The 12,311-nt window shown below is 33.4% G+C and overlaps 1 non-coding gene across 1 annotated transcript; it reads left to right on the forward strand.

Moving 5' to 3' along the window:
- Nucleotides 1–11,867: 11,867 nt before the first annotated feature.
- On the forward strand, nt 11,868–11,974 carry LOC112927622 (U6 spliceosomal RNA). The gene has a single exon (XR_003236577.1). It is a non-coding gene; the product is annotated as a U6 spliceosomal RNA (small nuclear RNA).
- Nucleotides 11,975–12,311: the final 337 nt, after the last annotated feature.

A 12,311-nucleotide genomic window follows, 5' to 3' on the forward strand; every position in this document is an offset into this window, starting at 1 on the left:
ATGGATGGTGGTATCATAGTGAGACAGGGAAGAACAAAGGCGGAAAAGATCTAGAGTTGTGCCCCTTGGAATCAAGATATAGAATTAACTGAAAACTTCACCAGGGGGCATCCATGATGATTAATAAGCTCAATGAGAGAGAGACTTATTGGGGGAATTTCTCTTTTATGGCCTTAAATCCTGGAATCACAATTAGGACTGACTTATTAGAGGAGTTCTTGAGGGAATTGCAGGACCCTTGGTAGAGTAGGAAGTAACCTGTCTATAGTTCTGGTGGCCTGAAGGATAGTTCTACCTCAGGGTTAAAGTTTGCGATCTAATGGAGAACTCCAGTTTAGCATGGTGGACAGATGTATTAACCAACAATATGGACAAACAGAGAAGTGAAGAAAGTAATAAATTCAAAGGAAGTTAGAATGGGCACAGTCACTAGAAAAATGTCATTTGAGTTGAACATTCAAAAAGGTTCATTAGGAATAGACAAAGAAAGAGATGTTAATACTTTAATAAAGCACTTTATTTTTTAGAGAGAGAGTGCACACACACAAGGGGAGAGAGAGAAAGAATGTTAAGCCGGCTCCTGGCTCAGTGGGGTGCTCAATTGAACCCTGGTTCAACTTATCAACCTGAGATCACAACCTGAGCCAAAATCAAGAGTCAGCCGTTCAACTGACTGAGCCACCTGGGCACCCCTCTGATAAAGTTCTTTTAAAAATTAGAATTATGTAACTTTAAAAATCACTCTGTCCTGTGAGTCACACTTCTTTTTTTTTTTTCTTTGAGGTCTTATTTTCCACACTATTTTAAATAATAACCTTTTTCCCACTAAATAGTTTAAGACCTATCCATGTATGTGAGCACTTATTAATTGTGTTGTTCAAATAATATACTTCCTGGTTTTTTTGTCTGTCTGATCTTTCAACTATTAGGCAGATATTGAAATTCCTCATGATAATGATCAAATTATTTTCTTTTTGTAAATCTGCCACTTTTCTCTTTATATTTTGAGTCTATACTATTAAGTATGTATAAATTTCCAATTACAGTTGACCCTTTAGCAACACAGGGGTTAGGGGCACCAACCCGCATACACAATTGAAAATCTGTGTATCACTTTTAACTTTCCAAAAAATTAATTACTAATAGCCTTCTTCTCAGAAGTTTTAACAATAACATAATAACAATAACATAAACACTTGATTAATACATATTTTGTATGTTATATGTATTATATCCTACATTCTTACTTTATTAGTAAGCCAGAGAGAAGGAAATATTAAGAAAATCATAAGGAAGAGAAAATACATTTATAGTACTGCACTTATTTATCTTTTTTTAGTACTGTACTTTATTGAAGAAAAATTCATACATAAGTGGACTTACACACTTTAAACTGGTAGGGTGTCTGGGTGGCTCAGTTGGTTAAGCATCTGCCTTCAGCTCAGGTCATGATCTAAGGGTTCTAGGATCAAGGCCCACATGGGGCTCCCTGCTCAGTGGGGAGTCTGCTTCTCCCTCTCCCTCTGACTCCTCTGTCTCCTCATCTCTGCTCATGCTCATGCTCTCTCAAATAAATAAATAAAACATTTTTAAAAATTAAAAATAAATAAACTGGTGTTCAGGGACCAACTGTATTTTATTCTCCTGGTGAATTAAAACATTTTTATATTTTAGAGATGGCTTTTATAAAAAGCATATATCTGGATTTTTAAAATCCTGTCTATTTTTTTTTTTTTTGGTAACTGTAGAATTTATCCCATTCATACATTGTAATAAGTGATGGATTTGAATTGAATGGCATATCTAATTATGCATATTGTCTGTTTCTTAGTTTCTTTTGGATTAATTATTACACAATTTTTACCCTTACATATCAGAAAGTTGTATATGCTACTTCTGTTAATTTAGAAATAACTTCAGAGTTCCTTAATCTATAGCAAAGGTTAATAAGTATTTATGCTCTTCTTAAGAATAATAGAAAAAGTTTTTAGATTTTAAATTCAAGTACTCTTACCCAAATTGTTATTTTCTTGATGATTACATTGACAGAATTTTCTTGATTAATGTAGTCGATATCTATTTAGATTTATATAAAATTTTATCAACTTATTTATAATTCGGTTTTGCATCTCAGATTTCCATTCTGTTTCATTTTTTTAATGAAATTAAATCCCTAAAAACCCTCTAATGAGGAAATATGACAAATTCTTAATTTTTGTTTGCCTGGAAAACAACTTTGAAAGGTATTTTTGGTCTGTGTAGTGTTTTGAGCTCCAGTTGCCTTGATAGATAGCAAATATCTGTAGTAACATTAGAGATGTTGTTAACTATCTTCTGATTTTTAAAACCTAGATGGTAGTCATTACTTTTGAAGTAGCATGACTTTCTTATTTGACATATTTTCTTCCACTGTGCTGCAGTTTTGATATTTATTCCAGATCTATCTTTCAGGCTATTACTTCTCTTGTAGATTCTTTATGATATGTTGTTAAGTATTACACTGTTTATAATTTTACTTATACTATTTTTCACGTCTTGATGTAGTATGTGGACATTTTTCTAATCTGGCTGAACATTTTTATGGTCTACTTCTCCTTTATTTTGCTTTTGTTTTCCATTTTTTATTTCTTTAAATAAATATTCTTTTTAAATGTTCGAAATCAGATAATTCCAAAACCTAGAGTCTTTGGTGATCTAGTATGGTTTTGCCTTGTTTCTGCCTGTTTCATTCATGATGCATTGTTTTCTGTTGCATTTACAATGCTGATCTTGTGAACTGATGTTGTCTGCGTATGAGGTGAATACTGTGGATTCCTCCAAGAAAAACATTTGTTTTCTTCTGCCAGATGCCTAGGGGCACTCTCAATCTCTCAATCTAGTACTTATGTCAAATACACTTTTCATTTCAAATCACCTTAGTTTGAGCAACAGATGTAAATTCAGGCTGCAAACTCATGAGGCCTACATTATGAGTGAGAATTCTAAAACCACATTTTTTTTTTAATGTACAATTTTTCTTTTCTTCTTTTCTCTTTTTCCAGTTTCTCTTTTTTTTCTCTTTCTCCATGTTTTGCTTCTTCTATCTCCTGGGAGGGAAAGAGTAGGGTTATTTCTAGCTCCTTCAGTGAGATTTTATGCCTATGTCTCCTATTATTCACCCCATACTGGATAAATTCTAGATTTTCTTCCATCTGTGCTCTGTGGAGTTTAAAAATAAACTCAAAGTTATAGGTAATTGGAAAATGTCCTCATGATGAAAGCCAGCTTGAGTAATTCTCTTATTTCTCTTAGATCTTGATTTCATCTTGGTTTCGGCTAAAAGGTTCTTTACTATATTGCCTGCTTAGCAACTAAAGTTTAAAAGTTCATTTCAATATTTTCACTAAAATTTTTACACATTTTCTTCAGGAAGGTCATCAGAGGATATAGCCTCTTGGCAATGCTACCAAAAAGATAATTTGAAGGACAAGACCTTCATGGTGAATTTGAATTTTTTTTTTTAAATAAGAGTTTAAAGTCTAGAAATTTCTCTTCTACCTTGAACTTTACCATTCTAAAAGAGTAGAGGAAACTATAATTACTTGGAAAAAGAATTAACAGTAAATACATATATATGTGGTGGAATAAGGAACCAAAATAAATTTCAACTGATATCCAGAAGGATCTTGTTCATATAAAAATCAGCTAAGGCTCTGTAGCTTTTTATATTGTTTGCTGTTGTTATTGTTCCTGAACTATAGGAAAAAACAAAACAAAACAAAACAAATAAAAAAAAACAGGACCAGGCCAGCAGCTTGAAAAATTATCAATTAAATTTTCTCATTAGCTATATTTGGTTCCTTAATTGGCCTTTTTGACTGTGTAATTTCAAGTGATAATTATTTGTGGCACTAGCCTGTTCCTATATCAATGTTATCTCTTAATTAATTCAAGAAATTGACTTAACATTTTTTTCTATCTTCAGACACAGAAGTAATTTGTGAGTTACCATTCCTTAGCCCAGTCAGCAGCACTTTGAAAAATGACAGAAAGTCCAATTTTACAGACTTACACCACAATAGCATTGATAATAATCTTGGAGAAGCTCTGCTAAGCTCTGCTATGTATAAGGAAGTACACATATTTGGGATGAAATAGAAAACCATAAGGTTATAGATTAAAGGATGAGAGACACATGAAAAAAAATAGAATGTTCATTCATCTTCAACAGAGAATTCTCAAATCTCAAAAATACAGAATTGTAATTGGACTAAAATAACATACATATATTAATGCCAAATATACATATAAAATACTGAATGTTTTGGTTTTGACGGGGAAAGCTGGCAATGAGTGCTTTGCAATCCCACATTTCCCACTGAATTGCTGAAATCTGAGAAACATACAGAAGGAAGCAGTATCTCAGTGGTCAGTAATTTTCCACACCTGAATAGGAATTTCCACTCCTTAAAGAGAAAATGAATTACTGAGGTGAAAAGGGATGGTCATCTAAGAAAAGAAGGTAGGAAATTGCCATTCAGTCACCATAACTTTCGATTCTTACTTCAGATGCTACTTCCCTTAATAAAAGACCTTTCAAAAGCAAAGGGCTGTTGCCCCTGTCCCCACCCTATTCCCCAATTCATGACTAATACTTTTCTTATATCCACTTTTCAAGTATTTTTACAGGTAACTCAGTCCTACCAAGGGCAGAGATGTTTATGTAGTTGCTAAATTGGCAGTAAGGAAAGTTGAGTCCAGAGGTTGCCTCAGAACAATGCCTTGGGGGTTAGTGTTTTAGAGTCACCTTGGTAAGGAAAGAAACCCCGGCTGCTGCAGACTAGCCAGGAAGACTCTTCTCTTCAGAGCAAGATAAGCAATCAAGAAGACCTCAGATTCCCTCCTTAGACTAGCAAATCCAAATCAGAAAATAATAAATAATAAAAAAAAACCCTTCATAGTAATATGTGTCTCAAATAACTCTTAACAAAATGAGTAAAGGTGATACTCTAGACAAATTTTCATAAAATCAGAATAAGACAAAAATTGAACACTGAGCTAGAAGCAAGATCTAGTATAATAAAGAAAAATGATGTGTACTAACTGAAAAACAAGGACCCAAACTATTGTTATTAAATGAGAAAATGACTTTATACTAATAACAATCCATGGAATCAAATGAAATAATGTTTTCTTTTAAATACAGAGTTTAGCAAGGGTACTGGTGGTAAAGCAAATATAAAATAGAAATGGCTATTACATACATTCATCCTAGCCACTCAAATTATTTAATTTCTATAAACTTACAAGATATGTCTTTCACTGTGTAGATGAGATAATAAATCAGAGAAAGAAAGTGACTTTAATTTGTTAAACAGTCAGTAAGTGGCAGAGAGGCAGCTTGCACTGATTTGTTGGCTTCCAAACAGAACAACTTATACTGAAGGTAGCTATATTTTTCTGAAGGTATAGATGAGATATAAGTGTGAACAAAGATTAAGGTACACACAAACGAGCTCTTTGGTGTTAATATTTTCATGATTTTTTTTTAAGTTGGAGTGCAAGTGTTTTTGTATTCAAAGAAACACCTCATTTTCTTCCAGAGTATTGACCAAGAGGATCATAATGTTTTTTCTCAGCTTGACCAAACCTTAGACAAGTTGAGACTCCAGGACTCTAAATACCCTTTTCTTTGAGTATTTGCTTTAAGAAACCTATCGAATTTTTTTCTCTACACCTTTGAGATATAACCCTTTCCCAAAGCCTCTTGCCAGTTTTACACTCAAGACTATCTTTCTCAGTGCCATGGGAGACCTCCTTTTGACATAATCATCAAGGGAGATGAGGCTGCTGTCTCCCAATCTCTATGGGAGAGTAAGAGTCTTAATTTGGGTCAGTCAGTACTTGGCTTCAAGCTGTAAAACCATCTCTTGTCATGAAGATACAAGAAAGTTGACTCTTTCTTTGGATAAACCAATTAGCAAACACAGATGGCCTGAAATCTTCCCATTCTGCCCTTTGTTCCAGCAGAATTGAAATTAGAGTTCTGTTCTCTCTCTCCTATTACAAGAGCCTTGGGTAAAATCTTGTCTGCCTGTTTAACAGTCTAGTACAGTTTACTCTGACAGTATCCTTCCCCCTCCTAGTTCTATAAAACATCCTGCTCAAAACCTTTTTTTATATAATTATTAAAACTACTTAGTTCATGTGCTCTTACCTTGATTTTTTTAAGGAAAATAGTTATTGCCATTTAACATTATTTCTTCTTTGTTTGTTTTGTTAGTTTTCCTCTTGCATCTTATAAAAGTTCTCTAAATCTTGCTTCAGTTGCTAATTGCAAAGGCTACATAAAATCTGATTCACACAACTTTGCATCTGAAAAGCCACTGTCAAACTGTCAAATTCTTTAACAGACTATGACATCTTCTTCCTTGTTTTACTTTCTTAAAGGTCTGCACGATTCCAGGCCTTAATGTCCCTCTCTGACTTGCATGTGAAGACAAGTGGTATGAAGTTAGTGGGCCAACATCCTGAAAGATTAGTCCGACCACTCTATGCACATAATTACAACTAATTGAATTAGTCCCACTCCTAGCAAAGAAGTAAAATCAATATTATAATTAAAATTGCGTTCCTGTGTAATTGGATTTTCAAAGGAAACCTAGAAGAGGGAAAGAGAGGAAAGTGTTTCTTATGTGTATAAGTAATTAATATTTGTATTAAGTTGATATCTTCAAAATAATCCTGCAGAAATTTGTGGCAATATCCTCAATTTCATTAACCAGAGCTGATTACAGGAGTTTGCTCCTTAGCGAAACCATCCTTATAGCCAAGGCTTTCTATCTGTTGCCACTGAGTTGTCTGGACCACTGCCTGACTTTCCTATCTCAAATATTTCAGTCAGCTCCAGCATTAGGATTTTCAGGGGCTATTTTATTAAGTGTGTTTGTTAAATCACATCTGAGATTTTTTTCTTTCTAGATCAAAAGAAATCAATCTGAAAGAACTGGGCAGCTTAATAGTTGATCTACTAGTTCTTTCCCTGGAGCTCACTCCCTTCCCTTCAAGTGCTTTTTACCATAATTCCAAATATAAATGGATATCCTTTTCATAATGTGATGTTAGAAGACACTTTCAATTTATTAAAAAAAAAAAAGAGTGGCATGACTGGGGCTACGAGAGAGCACCATTTGCTCCTCTCCAAGAACTTAGTGAATTTAGGAAAATCAAATAACATTTCCAGTCACATCCCTACGTCAGGAAGACAATGAGGGACTGAGGTGAAAGGAAAAAGTATACCCAGACAGAGTCTTTAGACTCAAAAATGGTCTCTTTTAGTTGGAATAGCCTATAACTTAGTCATAGCCTAAGTTATATACAAACAAACCAATGAACAAGAGTGTGTATGCCAAGTGAGTGGCTTAGACATGAAAATACGCAGTTATGATGAAGTTGAAGTCTTGAAAAAGAAGACCTGGTTCAAGTGTTACATGTATAACTTGATAAACATGTTCTCTATACATGTAATGCACTTAATCTTTGTAGGCCATAATTTTCTTATTTCTAAATTGAAAATGTTGAACTAGATTAGAAAGTCTAAATCCTAAAATTCAATGAATTTTAGCAAAGGGATATCATATCTTGAGATGATATGGCCATGGATGATTGGACCTGGGGCACATGAAACATAAGGTACCATTACATGATTAAGAGCATGTTGTTGTTAGGGTGCCTGGGTGGTTCAGTGGTTGAACGTCTGCCTTTGGATCCCAGGACCCTGAGATTGAGTCCTGGATTGGGCTCCCTGAAGAGAGCCTGCTTCTTCCTCTCCCTCTGCCTTTCCCTCTGGGTTTCTCATGAATAAATAAATAAAATCTTTTTTTTTTTTTTTTTTTAAAGAGGATGTTGTTAGATAAGGGATACAGAAGAGGACAATGCATGAGCAAAAGCAAAGTATTACTATGTCTGTTGTGTTCACTCTTGTGTGTAGGGATGGTCACAGTACCTGAAATACAATGGAAAATGTCTAATAATGAATGAATGTACAAATTGGGATATGTTCCTCTTGCTTAAGAGCAAGGTGACATCTAAAAGATCACATTATGTATTTGCTTAAGTAAATTACTCAAAGACAAATTTGTGCAGAAACTTTCTTTGGTGACTTATGGGAGAAAATGAGCATTTTCCATCTGTGTCTCAAATTTTTCTAATTTGAATGTCAAGACCTTATTTCAAAATTTCCAAGGTCATATGATTAATTAATGGCAAAATTCTGAATCAACCTATGAAAATCCCTCTTCTATGTCAGTGTCTAATCCAGAAAGAATTTCCTAAACTGTTTCTTAATCGTCCAGTGACATGCACTTACTTCATGCTCCCCTGTTCTCTGCTGTGTTCTTGACTTGGGTTCCTTATTCCGTTGCAGTTTTTCCAGCTCTTTAGCCTTCATGTCAAATTCTCACCAAATGATATATGGACCATCTTCTGAAATGCTTCCCATGTCCAGGTATTTTTTCTCTTCCCATGCACCTTGAAAACTTTGATGTTCATCATAACATCTTTTATCCTCTGAGGTTGGTTGCCTTGGGTGTACTCTTCACCAGTTATCTCTAGGATCAATTTTGGATACTGATAAAAAGGGGCACGTTGTTTTGATTTTCCCCAAGCCTGCTAAAGTTGTAATGTTCAAAACAGAAGTGCCCTGAGAAGACATCTTTGCTTGCATAACACTTCTTGGCAACAGATAAATTGTTTCTCTATAGTTTTCTCTTTGAATTTTATGTTGGATCAGTTTTTAACTTGGAGACCATTCTCTTTTGAGTAATACTTTTTCAATGTGTCACACCTTGAGATTTATTGCAACAATACATCATCAGAGTGACAGCTGGCCCTGATGATGTATAGCTTAATACATCATGAAAGCAATTTTTCATTCAGGTTACATATTACATAGGAATGTTAGTGCTTATATTTTAAAAACATATAAATTTATGGGCTTACAACAAATAAAACTTTCTGAGAGTTTGTAAAACTCTTGGATCTGTCCCAAATCTATCTGGACAATAAAATTAGCATTGAGTCTCAGTCATACCAAGTGCCAATCCTTTTCTGCATAGCAAAATATATCTTCTTTATAAATGCTTATTTTTTCAATAGGAAATATGTACACTTGATTTAAATAATTAAAAATACAGTAGTATATACAATGAAGACTATCTCTTCTATCCATATCTAGAAGCTATCTAGTACCCTTCCCCAAAGGGAAAAACTTACCAACCTTCTAGAGATAATATAAGATATTATATACACACACACACACACACACATATTGCAATCTTTTATATGCAATCAGCAATATATTCTGCATTTTTCTACATTACCAGTATAAGTCAGAAATTGCTTCATGTATTTACAGATTTTTCTTGTTCTTTTTGGTGATAACATATATCCTATTATTCTCCCATATTCTAAATAGATATTGCTTTTCTATAAAATAGCATTTTCCTTTATTTTATGGACAGAATCCAAACTAGAACAAGAATGAAAAAAATGACTAGAAAGAAAATGGAGTTATTTTCAGTTTTTCCTCATTATATGATATAGAAATATATTACCCTTTTTATGATAGCATACTATTCCACTGATCTCTTTTATGATTTTGACTCAAGGAGAAATCATTTTCATTAATAAGTATTTATAATTTTCATTTTGTGTGAAATGTTTAATTAAGTGAATCTTACCAAGGTGATAAAAATACCTACATTTTTAAAGGATAAACTAAAACTGGAAAGAAAGAAGAGACAACAAGTAGAAGAACTGAATTGTGGTTAAGAGTGTAATACATTTTAAATAATAAGTGGCAACTCTTAACAGAAGTCTCCAGAATTATTACATCACATTCATTATCTTCTTTATTTTTTCTTATGAACTTGCTTGGAAAATTTAGCTTTAGTTTGTGTCATGGACAAATTAACTACAATAAGGAAAATGGAATTTTTTATAGGCTCTCAAATGAGGGAAGGATAAACTAAAACTGGAAAGAAAGAAGAGACAACAAGTAGAAGAACTGAAATGTGGTTAAGAGTGTAATACATTTTAAATAATAAGTGGCAACTCTTAACAGAAGTCTCCAGAATTATTACATCACATTCATTATCTTCTTTATTTTTTCTTATGAACTTGCTTGGAAAATTTAGCTTTAGTTTGTGTCATGGACAAATTAACTACAATAAGGAAAATGGAATTTTTTATAGGCTCTCAAATGAGGGAAGGTAATAAGGAACATGTGAAATTCTGATATGGAAAGTTTCAGTCTTCAATCCAAGTTATGAAAGTAGTTATAATTAAGGGCCATGTATAGAGTAGTTTGAAAAGAAAAAAATCTCTCCTCAAAATGAGTTTTAAAAAAAACTTATGGCTATTATTATTATTATTATTATTATAAGCAAGTTACCTTTTTTCCCCATTAACCCTGCATTTAGTTTTTGCCTTGCCACCTCCACGATTTTTTTCTCCATTTTATATTTGAATGCATCCATTTTTTCCATTAGTATTTGTTAGGTCACTTCTTCTAATACTTAGCTATAAATATAAGTCCACAAAAGACAGAAATTTTGAAACTTAAGAAATTAGTATTTTTTGGCAAAAATATACAAATTTTATTTTCTTTCTCCTTCCCTTGACCTTCTTGATTTAGCCAATTTATGAACGTGAGAGTGTACAGATATTTAAGCAGATGATTTTTTTAAAATCTCTTCTAAGGAGAAGAGGAAGCTATCAAATATTACTGCAGGGTGAGTTTACACTGTGTGTGCGTTGGGGGGGGGCGTGCGTGTACGTGTACACATGCACTTATTTCTAATCCTCAATCTGGGAAGGATATGTTTTTGAGTAAAGAATTATAAACATCTGAAGTGCTGATGGGAAGAATTTAGTTTGGAGAGAATAGAGAGAAAAGATTTCATCTCAAAGGAGGGAGTATTCTTGAGAAGTATTAAGGGAGTTGGGGATTAAGAAAAAAAGAACCAGAAACAGGGCTTCCAGAGAAGAGAAGACAGGATAGATTTTGGGGAAGGGAGGGAGACAAGGAGAGAGAGACTGCAGAATCAGGTCAAAAATTGTGTGAACACCCTTTTGAGTAGAGTGGACATTTTGTAATCCTTTTTAAAATAAATTTTTATTAAATCTACATAACAGGGCTTTCAGAGTTGAGTGCATTTGAATGATTATTCTGGCTACAAGGTGGAATAATTAAAATAGTTATTAGAGTCCAGCCTAATAACTGATAACACAGCACTATTTTTGAAAATAAACGTTTATAAATGACAAGATTAATTGCTTCTTTAAGAAGCTAAAATCCATTCCTTCACAATGTAATCAAGTAATCCTCAAAAACAGAATGACTGAGACCTTAGTTATCTTAGTTTCTATCTCTGCTGATTTTGTAAAGGCAAACAGTTCATAGTCAAGCTGGAATAGTAGAACAGAATGGTAAATAAATCAGGTCTGGAGTTTAAACTCCAGCACCAACACTTAATAGCTTGGGGAATTTATCTAATCCTTACCCTAATTCCTACTTTATTTTTTAAAGGATTAGGTGAAGTATTATATAAGTTAATCAATCGTATTTTAAAATTAACTTAATTTGTCAAACAAGCTTAAAGTCTTCTTTGTATTTTGGCAACCCATAATTGGCAAAGTAGGAAGATGACAGTGGGTTACGAGACTTCATTTTGAGTTGACTTCATGGTTTTAGGCAGCACCACTTTGAAAGGAAAATAAAGTGCTCAGATTCTGCAGACTCTGAGAAACAGATTTTTGTTTGATATATCTGACTACTCTGTTGCTCTTTATGTACCAGGGCTCATCAACAAAAATTGGAGTATGCAATGCTCATTTCAGCAGCCCATAGACTAAAATTGGAATGATACAGATTAGAATAGCATGGCCCCTGTATAAGGATGACACAAAAATTTGTGAAGCAGTCCATATTTTTTTAAATGGACTATGCAAATTGACTTAGGTTCATTTAATTAAGTATATCATTTGTCAGTTTGGCTTTATTGATGCTTATCCAAAGAGAGAGAGAGAGAGAAGAAATATTGTGGATAAGACTGAAACCTCTCTGAAATCTTGGTCATCTATGAACATTAAACATATCAAATTGTTAGCAACAACAATGGCAAAGTTTTAGTGAGTCATTACTATTTATTTGAAACAGTTTTCATTGTTTTATACGCGTTATTTAATTTTCCCAATAAGTCTCTGAGGAGAGTATTCCTGCCCATATTTTTACCTAAGAAAAAGAGAAATTAATGCTTCATCCAAAGTTA

This window comes from Vulpes vulpes, chromosome 12 (genome assembly GCF_048418805.1).
Source record: "Vulpes vulpes isolate BD-2025 chromosome 12, VulVul3, whole genome shotgun sequence".
Classification (NCBI taxonomy): Eukaryota; Metazoa; Chordata; class Mammalia; order Carnivora; family Canidae; genus Vulpes; species Vulpes vulpes.